General features: G+C 33.8%; 1 long non-coding RNA gene across 2 annotated transcripts in view; it reads left to right on the top strand.

Annotated features, from left to right (window-relative positions):
* Positions 1 to 4,038, top strand: part of LOC135964557 (uncharacterized) — a 94,867-nt gene extending 90,829 nt beyond the window's left edge. Inside the window, exons 2-3 of one of the 2 annotated variants that reach the window (XR_010577043.1) lie at positions 2,279 to 2,367; positions 3,626 to 4,038. This is a non-coding gene — a long non-coding RNA (uncharacterized lncRNA). Of the gene's footprint in view, positions 1 to 2,278; positions 2,376 to 3,625 lie in introns of both variants that reach the window. The other variant, XR_010577042.1, reaches the window with a different exon arrangement.
* Positions 4,039 to 12,334: the final 8,296 nt, after the last annotated feature.

Raw genomic sequence — 12,334 nt, 5'->3', positions numbered from 1 at the left:
CGGAAAGGCACACAGGTGGAGGCGTTTGTGTTGCACAGAGAGGTGGATCATTTCTCTCTTGAGGAAGTCGCAAACAATAGGGTCAGGCAGCTTTATAGACCCTGGTGTCAGGGGCAGGATGAGGAGGAAGAGCTAGGAGTGAAAAATTACTGTGCTGAGTCAAAGTGGGAAAAAAGCATATCTTGAAGTTTTCCCACCTTCTGCTCCTCCAGGAGGTCTCAGCAGAGGTACTTGAAGAAGAGCTCTCTGTCCTAGACCTCAGATAAAGAGATCTAGGAATGAAGGCACTAGGAATTTAAATACGGTAAGAGCCTGACCAGTTAAAAGGCCGTGAGTTCTCGACTGCAACTCCCTTCAGAGACTGTAATGAACTGGCTGTGCACCCAGTCTGGTCTGTGGGAGGGCAGTTTATTCCCATGAGTCCTGCCAGGTAAAGCCTTTGTAGTTGCCTGTGGTCAGGTCTAAAAAATCACATACAGGGTTTGAACCAGCAGTTAATCTCCTCAACTAGAAACAGTCATTTTTTTTTTTCCCCAAAATGACTTGTATCTAAAATACACAAAGAACACCTAAAACTAAACAAATGACACAATTACAAAATAGGCAAAAGATCTAAATAGACACCTCATGTAAGAAGATACACAGATGAAAAGATGATCAATATTATTTGTTATTTGAAATGCAAATTAAATCCATAAGGTATAACATCACACCTATTAGAATAGCTAAAGTAAAAATGAATAAACAATATCAACTGCTGTAGATTCAGAACAACTAGTGCTCCATTCATTGCTGGTGGGAATGTAAACTGCTACATTCACTTTTGGAAATAGTTTGACAGTTTCTTTCAAAGCTGAACATAGGCTTATTTTACAATCCAGCCATTGTGATCCTAGTTACTTAACCAGTGATTTGAAAAATTGTCCCCACACAAATCTTTATGTAGATATTAACAACAGCTTTATACATCATCACAATAAACTGGAAACAACCAATATATTCTTAAATATGGAACAGAAAAATGTATTGTATAATATTATTCAGCAATAAATAGATATAAACTATCAAGCTATTCAAAGTCACGATGAATCTCAAATGAATACTGCTAAATGAAGAAAGGCATTCTGTAAAGTCTATCTACTACATGATTGCAATTTATTGGCAAAACAATAGAAACTATAAATAAAGCAGTGTTTGTCAAGGGTTTGGGCAGAGGCTGAACTCATGAAGAACATGCATTTTCTTAGGGCATTGAAATTATTCTGTATAACACCATAATGATGGATTCATACTACTATGCAATTGTCAAAACCTGTTGCACTTTGCAGCATAGAACGTGAAAGCTGATAAATGCAAATTATTAAGAAATAGGAAGTCAAGGAATCCCAGGATGGAATGTTGAGTGTGATAAAAGAATCTAACTGTATTTACCAATGTATGAAGCAACCTACCTGAAGCCAATGCAGAAATGGTGATGACCTAAGCAACTTTGGAGAAGGTTGGATTCTGTAAGACTGAAGGCAATATAATCTGTACATACACTCTGCACAGTAAAAGATCATATCTTGTCCCCACAGGGCATATGTGAACAATCTGGAACTCCTGTACATGTACATTTGCATTGAATAATTGAGTAAATTGAACACTTGGTACATCTACTTTGGAAAATGATTTTACACTTTCTTTCAAAGCTGAACATAGTCTTCTTAATGCAGGTTTCTCACTTTTATGGTGGAAGTTAACAAACCAACAAGATGAGACCACTAGAATGATGTCTGTGGTATTCAATTAGAGTTGGAGAAATCGGTATCAATTCATGTTTCATCTTATGTAAATTTAGATAGATGATAGGTAATGTGTAGGGTATACATGGGTTTGTATTTGCATATGTATTTCTTTCCTTTGTCAGTTGAGAGAGCCTAGAAGCATTGATTTTCTTGTAACAATAAGCACACTTAGCATTCCATTTTTTTTTTAATTTTTATGTTAGGTTTGGGAATACATAGGAAGGTTTGCCGTATAGGTAAATTCCATGTCACAGGGGTTTGGTGTACAAATTATTTTGTCACCCAGGTAATAAGCATAGTACCCGATAAGTAGGTTTTTTATCTTCATCCTCCTCTCAGTTTTCACCCTCAAGCAGGCCCCTGTGTCTTTTGTTCCCTTCTTTGTGTCCGTGTATACTCAGTATTTAAGCTCCCACTTAAAAGTGAAAACACTTTTAAGAAATCGAGAACACATCTAGATCTTGATTTCTGATGTTATTCTCCAACACAAGGTACAAGTGCTCTGTGGAGAAAATGGTGATTCAGTGCCTGAGCCATGAAATATACAAGATGAGCCTGGAGAATCCTGCAGTTCTAGAAAGTAAGAAGGTATTAAAAAAAATCAAAACCAAAACCAAACCAAAACAAAAACCTGCACACAATGATGGTGGTGTATCAAAGGCACATAGAAACAAAGGGAAAGAGCTCCCAATGATAAAACTATCATAATTTGAGTAGCAAAATCAATCATGTCATAATAGATTATATCCCAACGTGTAAAATTAATGGTGTAAAATACATTCATAGTATTGTAAATAATTGAGTAAATAAATATATGTGGAGAAGAGAAGTATCTCATCAAGGAAAATACCAATCAAGTTATGTAGAAACTCTTATTCAGGTGGTGGTTGTAATGCCTTCCCTTTAAAGTGGGCTGCACATAGTGACTTTCTTCCAAAGAATACAGTATAAAAAGATGGGAAGATAATAACTTTCCAGTGAAGAAAACTAAGAAGCACTATCTCAAAGCTGATAGATCAACAGCATCAGCGATCAATCATGTTGACAGTATATATCTGATATGATGAAATGAAAATGTCACTTTACCTCTATGATCTTCCTTAAAAAATAAATAAATAAATAAAAAATCAGTTTAAACATGAGAAGGTATCCATAAGGGATATTCTCCAAATACATGACCAGGCCTCCTCAAAACTGTCAAAGTTATCAAAAACAAGAATGCCTGAAAAAGTGTTGCAGCCAATCCTAAAGAGAAAAATAACTAAATCTAATATGGCATCCTAGGTGAGATCCTGGAAAATAAAAATGACAATAGGTAAAAAATAAGGAAATATGAATATAGTACAGACTTTCATTAATAATAATGTGTCAATATTGGTTTATTAATTATAACAAATCAACTTAATTTAAAATGCTAATAATAAGGAAATTGGGTGTTTAGCATATGAGAGCTCTCTGCAGTATCTCCGCCAATTTTCTGTAAATCAAAAAATATTTTAAACTTAAAAAGACAGTACATGTTTTAAAAAGGTCTGAGAAACCCAATGTGGTAGGTACAACACTTATTTTAAATGAAAAATCTAAATCTCATCAATATTAACAATAACTCCATTTGACTCAAGAGTAAAACATAGCATTAGAAATTTTGTTTAATGTTTCTGATTACAATTTTTTTATTTGTGTTTTAATAAAATGAAATAGGGTTTTGAAACATTGTCCAAGCTCAAGCCTACCCCAACCTCATCCAAAATATATCATGGAAATTATAATTGAAGTTTTTATGGGGTGGTGACTGTCCTCTAAAAGGAAACATAAAGTTTTATCTTGTGTTTTTTCAGGGTGCTCCTTGACATCCTATAAAAGAGTGTCCTTGAAGAAAGATGCTAAACTGTTCAACGATTTTTTTAAAGCAGAAAGTCTGAAGTAGCTGCCGTGAGTGACAGCTGAACACAAATTTCTGACTACTAGAAGAGGAGTCATGTTAACAGTACATAAATATTCACAGAGATGGTATCTTTAAATATAACGTGCAAATAATCTGACAGTAAAAATGTATTTTTATGTTACCCAGTGAAATTAAAGTGAACTTTTCTTCTTTCCATTTTCTTTGATGAATTTTAACAAAATTGCTCCCAATTTCAGCATCTGCTACATTGGTTTATGTTTTCAAAGAAAAATGTTTGTAGTTTCAGTTGGCTTTATATTGACCTTTACCAGGTGATTAAATTTCTGATATATTTTTTAATCACAGAATATTTTATTTATCCTTTACATCTTAACATAAATACTTGTGTTTTGAATCCAGTGACATTGGTCAAATAGTAATATATAAAAAATCCATTAAATTATAACACCGTATGTGGACTATTGTACATCAATGGTATAGTAAGCATGAAATATGATCAATAGTTTTACTCTATTACTTTCCTCATTAATACAACACATCTGAAACAACTGACACTTCTACATTTTGTTTTTAAAATTACAAGTCAAAAAAGGATTTTTTTTTTCAGGGCAAGGTAGAGTAACAGGGATGGGATGGGATGTACTCTGATGCTTGAAAGAGTTTAATATTCTGAAAAAATAATAAAAGAATAAACCTTTAGTTTTCAGACTTTAGATATTAAGAACTGCAAGAGAGGTTTCCTGAAAAAGAGGAAACAAATGGTCTTATGATCCCCCAGCATATGAACTGCAATGTGGTTTGACGCTGCAGTACAGGAAGATAAAATAAAGTTGGAGCCCAGGATTCTTCCGAGTTCAGGAGGCATAAAGAGTTTGCAAGAAAACACACTAGCAGAGAGAGGGAGAGAGAGATCCAGATATCTCTGTCAAGATTTTACCTGAGGACTCAACAGCATGTGAGTGTATATAAAAAAAAAAATGTCGGAGAAAGCACCACCCCCCGCCCCCGAAAAAAAAAGCAGAAAAACAATCCCCAATGCTAATAAAAACGGGATAATATTTTCTATTCTTATTTGGAAGGATATTGACTCAATAGTGGCAAAAATAAATCAGCAACAGATTGCTAGGTTACTGGGTCCTTTGTTCAAAGACTAGAATAAGCCTTAGAGGAAACAAACTATTTCCAAGAAATTTATCTGTGTCTTAGAACAAAGCTCAATAACATTTTTGTGAATGCACAAATATATGGGAGCTAGCAGGATAAAGGTAAAAAATTCACGATATATAAACTCTAGTCAAAATTAACCAGGCATTCAAAAAGCATAGAAATCTGACCATTAATTGGGAGAATAATAAACCAAATTATATGTAGAAATAATATGATAGACTCAGTAGACAAAGACATTGAAATTATTTTTGTCAATCAAATTTATATGTTCAATGAAGTATATAAAAATTAAGGATATTAATAAATATAGAAAATGTAAAAAAGGTCAAATTTAACTTCCAGACATAAAAAATGAAAGCTCTAAAAAACAGTCTATGAAATAAAGTATTAAAAACTGCAGAAAACCAAGCAAAAAATAAAACTATATTATTTAACTTAAAGTCCAACAATAGAAACTATATAAAATTAATACAAATTTAAAAGGATCTTAAAAGTAGTAAATAGCTTATGCGAATTATGGGAGACGTTTAAGTGATCAAATACATGCATAATTTGGGTCTATAAGGATAATAGGAGAGGCAGACAAATATTTGAGAAATAGTGATGGGAATGTTTCCATGTTTTATTAAAAAACATCAACCAACAGAGCCAAGAAGTTCAGCAAGCCCAAGTACAAGAAATATGAAGAAAAGTTAAGTTCCTTAAAGCCATTGATAAATACAAAATGTTAATAAAGATAAGAATTATCAACAAAATAAAAAATAGAAAAATAATAAATCAAATCACTGAATCAAAAGCTGTTTTTTTCGAGAAAATCAAGTGTTAATATAACCTGACAAAGTGGGTCAGAAAAGTGAAAATATTCTAACCTTTGAGAATTAGCATGTCATCATATTTAACAGATTCATAGAAGGGAAATACTATGATAATTTCGATAAACGCAGAAAAAAAATTGATAAATTGAAAATCCATCCCTGATAAATACTCTCAGCAGTCTAGGAATCATTGGGAAGTTCCTCAATCTAAAAAAGGGCATTTCAGAGAAACCTCTTGCTGACATCATAGCTTATCGTAAACTAAACATTTCCCCTTTAATGGTAGCAGAAAGTCAAGGTCATTTGCTCTTACAACTTCTATTCATCATTATAATGGAAGCTCTAGTCTGTGTAACAAAAGCAAGAAAAATACAAAAGGCATTCAGATTACAGAGGAAGAAGTAAAAGTATCATCGATGACATTATCATACATGTAGAAAATCCTATAATTTACATAAAGACCTAGAACTAATTAATTTGGTCACAAGATACAAAATCAATAAAATTCCTTCGTACTTTAATATTCAAAATGAATAATCAGAATTAAAATAAAATATTTTCTATAATATACAAGTATAATTTTATTAGTGCTAAAACCATGAAAAATGTAAAAGACCTATATATTAAAAACTACAAAAATATAACTGACACAAATTCAAGAGACAAAAATCAATGGAGAGATGAACTGTGTTTATGAATCCAAGAACTCAATATTAGGAAAATTCAATACTCCTGAAATTGATCAATACAATTTTAACACAAACTCATTTGAAATTATAGTAGGCTCATTTGAAAACATTCATAGGTTAATTTGAATGAAAATGTAAAAGAGTTAGAATAGCCAAAACAGAATTAAAAGGAAAAATAAATTTGAACAGTATAGCCTATCTGACCTCAAGACTTATCATGAAGCTACAGTGTATTCAAGACAGTATGGCATTGGTGTGACGGCAGTTCAATGGACCAGAATGGACTGTACATAAATAGACTCATATATTTCATTGATTTTCAACAAAGGTACAAAGGAATTCAACGGACATAAGATAGTGCTTCTTTGTGGGAACAGGTGGATATTTGTTTGTCAACAAAAATAAACTTCAATCTGTACCTCACATTGTATATAAAGTTAACTCAAAATGACAATTGTCCCAAAATATAAAAATGAAAATTCTTAAATTACTAGAAGAAAGAGAGGAGAAATTCTTTATGAATGTGTTCCAAGCAAATATTTCTTATAGATGGCATCCAAATTGTGATTCGTAAAAAAGAAAAATTAAAAATTTTGATTTTATCAAAATTAGCAACTTTTTTCTTCTATTAAGACTTTTCAGGGAATGAAAATACAATACACAGTCTTGGAGAATATATTTAAAATTTCATGACTGATACAAGACATGTATCTATAATATATACAAAAGTTTTCAAAATTCAATTATAAGAAACAGGCTGGGTGCAGTGGCTTATGCCTGTAATCCCAGGACTTTAGGAGGCCGAGGTGGGTGGATCATTTGAGGGCAGGAGTTTGAGACCAGCCTGGACAACATGGTGAAACCCACCCTGTCTCTATTGAAAATACAAAAAAAAAAAAAAAAAAAAAAAGCTGGGCATAGTGGTGCATACCTGTAATCCCAGAGACTCAGGAGGCTGAGGCACTAGAATCACTTGAACCTGGAAGGTGGAGGGTGCAGTGAGCCAGGATCGCACCACTGCACTCCAGGGTGGGTGATAGAGTGAGACTCCATCTCAACATTAACAACAACAACAACAACCACAACAAATCCAATTGTAAGAAAGAAACATTTTTTTTAAAAAAAAATGGTAAAAATTGCTAAAGGCACTTCACAAACTAAAATGCACAAATGATAAATTAGCACATGAAAACATGCTTAAACATCATTAGTAGCTAAGGAACTGGAAAAGAAAGCGCATTGAGATACTACTACACATCCTGTAGAATATCTAAAATTAGAGAGCAACAAGGCCAAGTGCTGGTGATGACGTTAGAGAAACCAGAACTCTCACTCTCTGATGCTGGAAATGTAATATGACAGAAATACTTTGAAGAATAGCATGGCGGTTTCTTTTCCTGTTTCTTTCTTTCTTTTCTTTTTTCAGCTACAGCTAAAAATATATTTTTTTGTTTCCTTTTTTATTTTAGGTTCAGTGGGTACATGTGCTTTTTGTTACATGGATGAGTAGCGTCACTGAGGTTTGGTGTACAAATGATTGTGTCACCCAGGTAGTGAGCATAGTAACCAACAGGTAGTTTTTCAACCTTTTGCCTCTTCCCACCCTCCCCCTTCTAGAAGTCCCCAGTGACTAGTGTCTATTGTTTCCATCTTTATGTCTATGTGTACTCAATGTTTAGCTCCCACTTATAAATGAGAACATGCAGTATTTGGTTTTCTGTTCCTGTGTTAATTTGCTTAGGATAATGGCCTTTAGCTGCCATTAGACATGACTTTGTTCATTTTTATGGCTGCATAGTATCCTATGGTGGATGTGTACCATGTTTTCTTTATCCAGTCCAACATTGATGGACATCTAATTAGATTCCATGTCTTTGCTATTGTCAATAGTGCTGTAATGAACATTCAAGTGCACATGTCTTTTTGAAAAAACAATTTATTTTCCTTTGGGTATATACCCAGCAATGGGTTTGCTAGGTTGAATAGTAGCTCTGTTTTTTAGTTATTTGAGAAATCTCAAAACTGCTTTCCACAGTGGCTGAACTAATTTACATTCCCACCGACAGTGTAAAAGCATTTCCTTTTCTCTGAAACCTCGCCAGCACCTGTAATGTTTAATTTTTTTAACAATAGCCATTTCGACTGATATGAGATGGCATCCCATTGTGGTTTTGATTTGCATTTCTCTAATAATTAGTGATATTGAGAATGTTTTCATATATTTGTTGGCTGCATGTAGGTCTTCTTTTGAGAAATGTCTGTTCATGTCCTTTGCCCATTTTTTGAAACGGGATTTTCATTTTTTGCTTTTTGAATTGTTTAGGTTTTTAAAAAGCTAAACACACTTATAGTCCAGCCATTCTTTTTTTTTTTTTTTGTATTTATGCAAAAGAAATGAAAGCATATGTCCTTACAAATACTTGTACATGAATGTTCAAAATAACTTTATTTCTCAGGCCCTAAACTGGAAACAACCTAATGTCTATTGTCATGAGGGTGGATATAGTCATATAATAAGACTCAGCCATAAAAATATATTATTGAATCATAAAACATATAGGAATCTCAAACTATGCTAGTTGAAAGAAGTCAGAAAAAAAGTGCATAGTGCATGGTGACATTTATACAAAATCCGAGACAAAAAGCATAGGTGCAATTTCCTAGAGCTGAAGGTGGCAAAGAGGGCAAGAAGGGGTGGGATTAAAGAATTATTAAATAGTTTGAGGAAATTTTTTGGGGTAATCTACATGTTAATTTTCCTTAATGTGGTGACAAGTACATGTTAATGTGTAGTTATATTCAAATGTATCCGCAGAAGACAGAATTCTAAAGTGACCTCCAAAATTCGCAGTCCCTGGTGTACATACCTTCTCTCAGTTATTCTATCAATCATGAATGTAGGTGTTGCTAGAAGGGATTTTAAAGATGGAATTAAGGTACCAAATCAGGTTATCTGCAGAGTGTTCAGGTGGGCCTCACCTGTTCACACAGGCCCTTTAAATCTGAGCATGAACTTCAGTGCTAAAGAAGTCAGACAATGAAAGTGCCTGAAACATTTGACATAATACAGACATGTATAAGGTAATTAGGATATTCATCATTGCTGGTAGGCATGCAAATTGTACAAAGTAACTAGGGAATTGAGAGCATCAATATTGTTTTACATTAAGCAAAACTTCATTTATTTTAATCTATGTGAATGAAATAATTAAAAATAGAGTATGTATGTGTGTGCATACACATGGAAAAGCTTCTGCCTACATTTTCATTATTTATTATGATGAATACTCTAAACAATCTTAAATGCAAACCATAAGGGGTTGTTAATACCATGGAGCATTAAAATATGTGTTGTCAAAATTAATTGACTGTAACAGGAAATTTACTAGATTGAATTTTAGTGGAAAAAAATTAATGTGAATTATAAAGAAAATACATTCCAGGCTTGTTATGTATTTTACTCACAAACTTATAGATACAGAATTACCACATCAATAAAGATACAAATCACAAGAAACAAATATTTAACATCTTAGGATTTATAGGTCAATGTTTCTCAAAAGTCAGCATTTTTTTTGTATTTTATCATTTCTACCTATTTGACTTTTTCTCTTTATATAATGAATATCACTTTGGAATGAAATAACAAATGAAATGTATGTTAACCCAGGGTTCTAATTTCTCAGGTCATCTCTCCAATGACTTTACATCACAGCCAATAGTCCTAACTCTCTATATTTTTCTCCCTCTATAATGAATCCTCATTTATTTTTAGCCATTATGGCCTTCTTGCTTTTAGTTCAAAATCTGTGTAATGCATAAAACTCCCTCTTGGCCTCTGCCCATTTTTTCTTTGCTTATTGTATTGTTTTTCCATGTACATACATATATCACGTTTTCTCACTTTCTTTAGGTCTCTGCCCAAATGTCACCTTATAGAGGGATTTCTCCTAGGCCTCATTAAAATAGCAGCTCCCTACTTGGCATACCCTATTCACCTCACCCTCATTTTCTTTTGCTTATACCATTGATTATGCCCTTTTAAAATACATTTATTTAGTTAGAATATAAGTCTACTAAAGGAAGGAATTTATCTGTTTTAATCTCGCTAATATTTCCAACACCTTGGCAGTGCTAGGCATATTCTGAGTTCTTGATAAGTATCTATTGAAATTGCCTGGAGAAAAGAAAATAATGAAGATCATATATCTTCATTGTATGTTTTCTTCCTAAAACTGAATGCCTTAATAATCAATATTCATTTTCAGATAGCTTTGAAATACTTCCATGATAAACATGTCATATATATATATGAACAAATGAGAAGCTGAGAGTATATAGTATACAACAGAATCTTGATATCAGAACACTCTCCCTAAACTGACTTAAGGGCAACATTTATCCAGAAGGCAGAACCAGCTACCTTGATCTGCTAGATGTGCAAGAGTTTTCAAATTACAGGCTATTCAAACTTATTAGGTTCAAATGTCAAGTATGAAGAAGAAAAAGTATAACCTATGAATTTTCCTTAGAGATGCAGATTGCATCATCAGTTTATGTGGCCTCTAAAGGAGAAGATTTCATCTAAGATACAAAGTCTGAAGAAACAAATAACTCCAACAGGATTCATCCTGTAAAAAAACAAGGACAAAAAAAAGTTTGCCTACCTTTTTATGCTTTTCCTATTTAGACAGACTTTCATGGGAACAGAAGAGTTGCCTTAGAGATTTTGCCAAAATCGCAGCAATTACCTTTAAAGACTTGGCAACGCTTAGTGGACAAGAATCTGAAAGGTAGTTAAAAAGGTACATTCTAAACAATAGTACTGATATTTGTATAAGCACTTTATAGAATTTTGTGTTCATATACATATGCACATATACATATATACAAACTTCTATAATCTCTCTGCATATATACATATATGCATACACATACTTTTCTCTGTCTATCCTCATACAACCCTATGATACAGAATGTAATGTGTTGGTACACTCAGTTTGTCAACTGAGAAAACACTGTCTCAATTAGGTTAAGCAATTTACCACAGGGTACAATTGGAAAAAAGGCAAAGCAGATGCAGTTATTTAGATTCTTGGTGAATTTCCCCTTTCCCTAAACCCGCAGGCCTGTATAACATCAATTTCTAATTTTGAGTGTATCTCTCATTCCTCATTCTTCTCATGTGCTTATTTTCATTGCACTTTTTCTATCTATCATCTAGTATACAATGATTTGTATAATACACATACTTCTCTTCAATTCTGAAATCTTTATTTGAGGACATAGTAACCTTTATATCCAAATATGTCAAGATAGGTTATTTTATGAAGTGGTAATAAAAGCTTCCACATCCTCAGCAGCTTGCTCCTTCTTTCCTTCTTTCCTCCCTCCCTGCCTCCCTCCCTCCGTCCTTCCCTTCCTTTCTTCCTTCCTTCCTTCCTTCCTTCCTTCCTTCCTTCCTTCCTTCCTTCCTTCCTTCCTTCCTTCATTCCTTCGATGGAGTTTCACTTTTGTCACCCAAGCTGGAGCGCAATGGCACGATCTCGGCTCACTGAAACTTCCGCCCCCCTGGTTCAAGTGATTCTCCTGCCTCAGCCTCCTGAGTAGCTGGGATTACAGGCACCCACCACCACGCCTGGCTAATTTTTGTATTTTTAGTAGAGACGGGTTTCACTGTGTTGGCCAGGCTAGTCTCGAACTTCTGACCTCAGGTGGTCCACCTGCCTCGGCCTCCCAAAGTGCTGGGATTACAAGCATGAGCCACTGCATCCAGCCTTCAGCAGCTGTTTCTTACGCTCTATGCCCAAAGTGTTTCTGTGATGTCTAGAAGAAGGATTTTTCTCGTACTATCACTCAGGGACTGGCAACTAAAGACTTCATTTCAACAGATGCTTCCACAATTACAGAGGCAGAAAGATAATAACATAGTGAAAGGCACTAGTCCTTATTGGCTTATATCAGTATTGA

This window comes from Macaca fascicularis, chromosome 8, assembly GCF_037993035.2.
Source record: "Macaca fascicularis isolate 582-1 chromosome 8, T2T-MFA8v1.1".
Classification (NCBI taxonomy): Eukaryota; Metazoa; Chordata; class Mammalia; order Primates; family Cercopithecidae; genus Macaca; species Macaca fascicularis.
This window is presented reverse-complemented; position numbering and strand designations above follow the sequence as displayed.